At 51.5% G+C, this 5,568-nt stretch overlaps 1 protein-coding gene across 1 annotated transcript in view; it reads right to left on the bottom strand.

Annotated features, from left to right (window-relative positions):
• St6gal1 (ST6 beta-galactoside alpha-2,6-sialyltransferase 1) overlaps positions 1 to 5,092 on the bottom strand; it is a 128,299-nt gene extending 123,207 nt beyond the window's left edge. Inside the window, exon 1 of the mRNA XM_023700903.1 lies at positions 4,638 to 5,092. The gene's annotated coding sequence lies outside the window, so the exon portion shown is untranslated. The remainder of the gene's footprint in view (positions 1 to 4,637) is intronic.
• Between the last annotated feature and the right edge of the window lie 476 nt (positions 5,093 to 5,568).

The following is a 5,568-nucleotide window of genomic DNA, read 5'->3' as shown; positions in this document are numbered from 1 at the left end:
TCACCTGGAATTCCAGCACTTGGGAAACGAAGGCAAGAGGATCACTGAGAGTTTGAAACCAGCCCGGTTTACAAAATGAGCTCAAGGCCGGCCTGAACTGCACAGCGAGACCGTGTCTCAGAAAGACAAAGCGAAAAGAAAAGAAAGAGACCAGAAGGAAAATAGCCAAGGACTAACAATGGCTGTCTTCAGATTGTGGAATTATTTTGTCTCTCAATTTTTTTTGTACTTTCCAAATTGCCTTTATTTTTTATAAGCACTCTTTGTTTTGGCATTAAGGAGAATTTTTAAAAATTTTAACAACAATAAAAATGATATAGAATTTCAAAACAAGATAGACAATTAATGATCATTTTTATATTGCATGTTTATATTTTCAAAATAGTTGTTCAAAATACCAGATAATGTAAAACAGATCAAACAATTAAGCATTAACTGTTCCTTTCAACAAACCAAGAGAAATTAGTACCATTATCTTAGCTATGATGTGATATATATAATTTTCCTTTCCTTCTTTCTTTTCTCCTTTCCCCCATCCCAGCTGTTCTTTTCTTTGGGGCAGTTTTTTCCCCTTTCCTAATATCTATTATAGCTTTCAGATTTTATTTATTCTTTCAAGTTCTTACACTAGGGAGACAATACAACATTTACACATGTGAAACTGATTTAGTTCACTTTTAAATGTGGTCTCTAACTGCACGCATTCACCTATAAAAGCCTGGAGTTTATCTTTATGACTAAGTAGTACTCACCCACCACCGCTTCACCATCCACCAGCCTGGGTCCGGAGGAGCCCTCGTGCCTGGTTCATGCTCCTGAGTGGTGGGTCGGGCAAGCCGCAAGGAGAGCACCGAGGACACCAGGCTAAATCCTCTCTAACAAGGGAAAACACTGTGCATCCTCTTTATTTTTATAACCAAAATATAAATAAAATTTAAATCATCATTATGATTCTGCAGCTTAACTATCCCTTCTACCAACACCTTAGATCACCTTAGCATTTTAATATGGTGACACTGCTTGGCTTCCTGTTCTTGTTACATATAAACCTATAAAAAGTATGCCTACAGCCAGAATGCCATCAAGCACATAAGCCAAAAAGAAATCACTTCTCTTTAATACACTTCTTATCAAACAAATCCTGATAACAATCTTAAGCAGGAAACTCCCTGTCCTGATTTGCAAGGCCTTAGCACTCCAGTGAGTGCTGGGGGTTCCGTTAATGAATTATTTCTGGCCTTTTTCAGCCCAGCCATAGCCACACGTGGCCTTTGATGGCTTCCCTCTTCTGCATTCACGTTTCCTACAGGTCTTTGCCTTTACTCAGAAAGAAAAGGGAGTGCACAGAAATCAGTATGGAGATGCGGTCACCATTCTGCAGGCTCTCTCAGGCACCCTGGAAGAGCTCCAGTTCCAAATAAACTGGAATTCTCTCAGGAAGAAGAACAGACCTATTTGTTCTCTACTATCCCAGGCTGAGCACAAGGCTCTTTCCACCTCCACTGCCTGTCTGTGAGCAAATAGGGAAAGAACAGGCAAAGTGACTTGAAATCGCACTCAATTAGTGGGAAAGTTTTGTTCTCTCTCTCTCTCTCTCTCTCTCTCTCTCTCTCTCTGATTTGTTTACCTCAGAGTCCTATGGGATTTCCAGACTACCCAGGGCTCCTCTTGTTTGGCAGGCATCACACTTCTTTATGAGTAGCTGTGGCCTCCTAAGCCACACACCTGGGTTCACCTGGCAGCACTGTTCTGCCCCCAGCACTCTCCACACTTCACAAGCTGGTGAGCACCTGGGTTTGCCAAGAGGTCTGAGCACATGCGTGTGTCACATGACTAGCAGCCTTACAACTCCAGGACATTCATGCCCCTTATTCCGCACATACACTGGCAGGCAGCCTGAGTGTTCTACAAGAAGCTTCAAAGGGAGAGAGGAGGAGCCAACCCCCTCCGCTAACTCTAAGGCCTAAGTAACTTTTACTCCACTAGAGTAGCAGATGCAGAGACTGGGCTAAGAGCTTAAATAGAGAGAACATGCAAGAAAAGCAGCTCCACAACTGCAGACTCCTAAGACAGAGAGGAACAGGGGAATCCAGGCGAAGGGCAAAGGAAGCACTGAAGGAAACTGGTCCCTGGGGATAAATAACTGCAGTACCCCTTGCTCCCTACACCACTGGGATCCATGGCTTTGTTTAACAACAAAATCCATGTAAGGCCTTAAGGAGTTCATTCTCTCATTTACAAGGCGTTGTTACAGCAACCATCACAACTCTGATTTCGCTCTGGGGCATCAACAACTCATTTGATGCAACAGTTTCCAACTTAGGCACAAAAGAAGCACTATAAAGTGGCTGGGCATTGCCCTGCATCACCGGGAAGCAAGGATTTCTCTTTAGAAAGTAAGAAAGCCCAGGGTCTGGCCTGATAATTTCTGAAGTTCTTTATCATCCTGAAGGAAAAATATACTCCGGCCCAAGTGAAATTACTGTGAAGGCAAAACACCCTAGAAATTCTAAGAAAGGAAACAAGTGCAGCGAGGACATAACAGGAACACAGAACCCGCAAACCCTCAGTTAAAAGGGGAAGTCCAGCCTCACAGTGTTCCTTGGTTTTGTCAACTTCTCCACTGCCAAATACAAAAATAAGCAGCTACTTCCACGGGACTCATTAAAAAATAAATAAATTAAATAAACTCAATGAAAACAGGACTTTGTTCTCCCATGAGGGGCTCAGAGCGACAGCTAAGAGACATTTCCTTCCCAGCAAGGCTGATGTCAACAGTCCCTGCTTTTGCCCAAACAAAAGTCTCCTGGCCCAGGGATGAGAAGCCAGTCATCTAAGTAACCACAGTTGGTCCCATTCCAACTGTAAGGGAAGGCGGCAGCTAGGAGAAAAAAGCTGCGCTTAGGGAACGCTGGGGAGAGTGCGGAATTACTAAATCCACCCTTTCTCAATAGAATTAAGAACTCCTGAAAGAGATAGTGGAAGGCTGCAGTGTGGGCTGTGAACCCCTTCCTTTGTCTAACTGTATTCTGCCTCCCGGCCACTGTCTTTCAAGCCAACCGCAGACTCCCTCCGGGTTTGGCTTTTTTTAGTCGCCCGCTGCATTTGGGAGCTGGGAGACCTGCGCCCTGGCCCTGGCCGTCTCTCCTTGATGTCTCCAGCTGAAATTTGAAGAAGTGGACCAAGCTCAGAACTCCGTTTCTCGCCTGTAAAAGCAGAATGTCTGCAGGACGCTCTCTAAATCCTTTGCGAGGTTCTGTTCTCCTGGGGGGGCAGAGTGGGGGCGGGGGGCGCGGCTTCGTCTTCTGTGGCCCCGGGAGCCCAAAGGCGCAACAAGTACAAGTCAGGCAGCGCCGGGCGCCTTCATGGCCCCTCTGACGTCCCAACACCTCCGCCCAAGAAGCCAATGTATTCCCCAGCCCTCGCGCCGCTGCCAGCCCACATCTGATAAAGAAAAATTTGCAGAGCTCAGCTGAGCACAAGTAAGCAAAGAAAAGCAAACAAGAGGTCCCTGTGTGTGTGTGTGCTGGGCGTGCATGTGCATGTGTGTGTGCGTGTGCCGTGTGTGCGCGCTGTGTGGGTGAGTGTGCACGTATCTGTGTGTGTGTGTTGTGTTGTGCGTGCATGTTTGTGCATGTGTGTTGTGTGTGCTTGTCTGTCTGCTGTGTGCTTGAGTGTTGGAGCATCTGTGTGTATTGTGTGTGTGCATGTGCATCTGTGTGTGTTTGTGTGTGCGCGTGTGCTGTATGCGTGCGCGCAGGCGGAGCCCAGAAACTCGCAGCCGCCCAGACTGCGCGCGTTCTCTCCGCAGGAGGCGCTCGCGATTTCCCGGCGGGGAGCTGCCAGAGCAGGGGGCCACGGTGCTCCGAGCAGTCTTTTTCGGAAAGCGATCCACAGACCCTCGGTTCCAACCCCATCTCTAGGAAGCCTCCGCAAGGTGGAGGAGAGGGCTGTGTATGCAGTTTACACAGGAACGCGCGGGGCCGGCAAAAGGCTCGTCCCGAGAGGATTTTTTTTTTTTTTTTCTTTCTTGTTTCTCGTCCCTCTTTTTAAATCTATGGCAGTTCAGCGGGATGGGAACCCGTGCGGCATTTCTTGTTTCTCGTCCCTCTTTTTAAATCTATGGCAGTTCAGCGGGATGGGAACCCGTGCGGCACCCTCCAAGTGTTACCCGCCAGGCCCGGGGAGGGGGCTTCCAGCAGCTCCACCCCGCGGCAAGACAATGGCCGGGCCCGGGCGCAGCCGGATCCCCGCACGGGCGCACGTGCGTTTGTTGTGGTGCCCGCGCTGCCCCTCCCGCCGCCGGCCTCGGTTTCCCCATCTGCAAGAACGGCAGGCAAGATCCGCAGGCACCCGGCTGGGGGGATGCGCCCCTCACACAACACCACCAGCACGCGGAGAAAGGGGTTCCCGGGGAGGGCGACGCGCACGTGGGTTTGTTGTGGGTCCGCGAGCTGGCGGAGCTGGCGAGGAATCCGGCGGCCCCTCGGCCTGGACCCCGCCGAAGACTCCCAGCCGGAAGACGGCAGCCGAACCGGCGCTGGGCGTCGGTGCCCCGGGTGCTGCACCCCGCCCGCCTGCCCTCGGCTCCGGCACCCCAGCTCCGCCGCGCCTCCCCCCGCCGCGCCCCTACTCACTCAGGCGCGCCCGGCCGCCGAGCTTACAGCCGCTGAGCCCGGGCCCGCGCCGCGCCGGCTGGCAGCAGCTCCCTTTGTTAGCGCCCGGCCGTGCCCCGCGCCTTCCTAGCCCGGCCCTGGCCGGGGCTCCCCGCCTCCAGTTGCCTGCGGACTCCGCGCTGGCGCGAGTGGGAGAGCCGGGCGCTGGCGCTCTGGGGGCTCCCAAGAGAAGGGGCCCGCCGGGAGCAGCAGCAGTGGACCCGGGATACCGGTGGAGGCGGCGAGAGAAAAGGAGCGCAGCCGAGGGGCGGGGAAGAAGCGAGCCTTCTCCGTTATGCAAATAGAGTCGATAAGGCTAGTGAAGTCCTCCGGTCACACCGGGTCCCCAAGCAGCCTGGCCCTCCGGAGTCGAGGATGCCTGGCTCCGCCGGCGCAGTGCTGGGGCCCTGCTGTCCCCAAAGTGCGCTCCCGGAGCGGGAGGGGCGGTGCTGCTAGCTAGGACCCCCAGAAGCTGCCCGCACCTGCGGGTCGGAGAGGGTAGAATTCAGTACCGTACCGGACGCTGCACTTGTAGCTCTGCTACCTGATTAGTGTGACCCTGAACATTTGCATTGTTTTTATGCACGGTAGGAAAAAACAAAATGTTTGTCATAGGTTTGGCAAGAATCTCCTAACACTAACCAGGCATGTTGGCGCATTTCTGTCATTCCAGCTGTTTGGGAGACTGAAGCAGGAAACGACAAGGTCAAGGACAACCTAGGGAGTTTTGCAAGAGCCTGTTTCTAAGTACTGAAAGAGGTCTGAGGATATAGCTCAGCGCTCTTGCACTGCATGTGTAGGTCTCTGGCTTCTGTCCTCTGCATAGAAAAAAAAAAAAAAAAAGGAAAAATCCAATTTCAGGATGTATGCTATCAACCAGCAAAACAGGGGAGTGGAGTGGTAGAAACTTTCA

This window comes from Octodon degus, unplaced genomic scaffold (assembly GCF_000260255.1).
Source record: "Octodon degus isolate 3935 unplaced genomic scaffold, OctDeg1.0 scaffold00128, whole genome shotgun sequence".
NCBI lineage: Eukaryota > Metazoa > Chordata > Mammalia > Rodentia > Octodontidae > Octodon > Octodon degus.
This window is presented reverse-complemented; position numbering and strand designations above follow the sequence as displayed.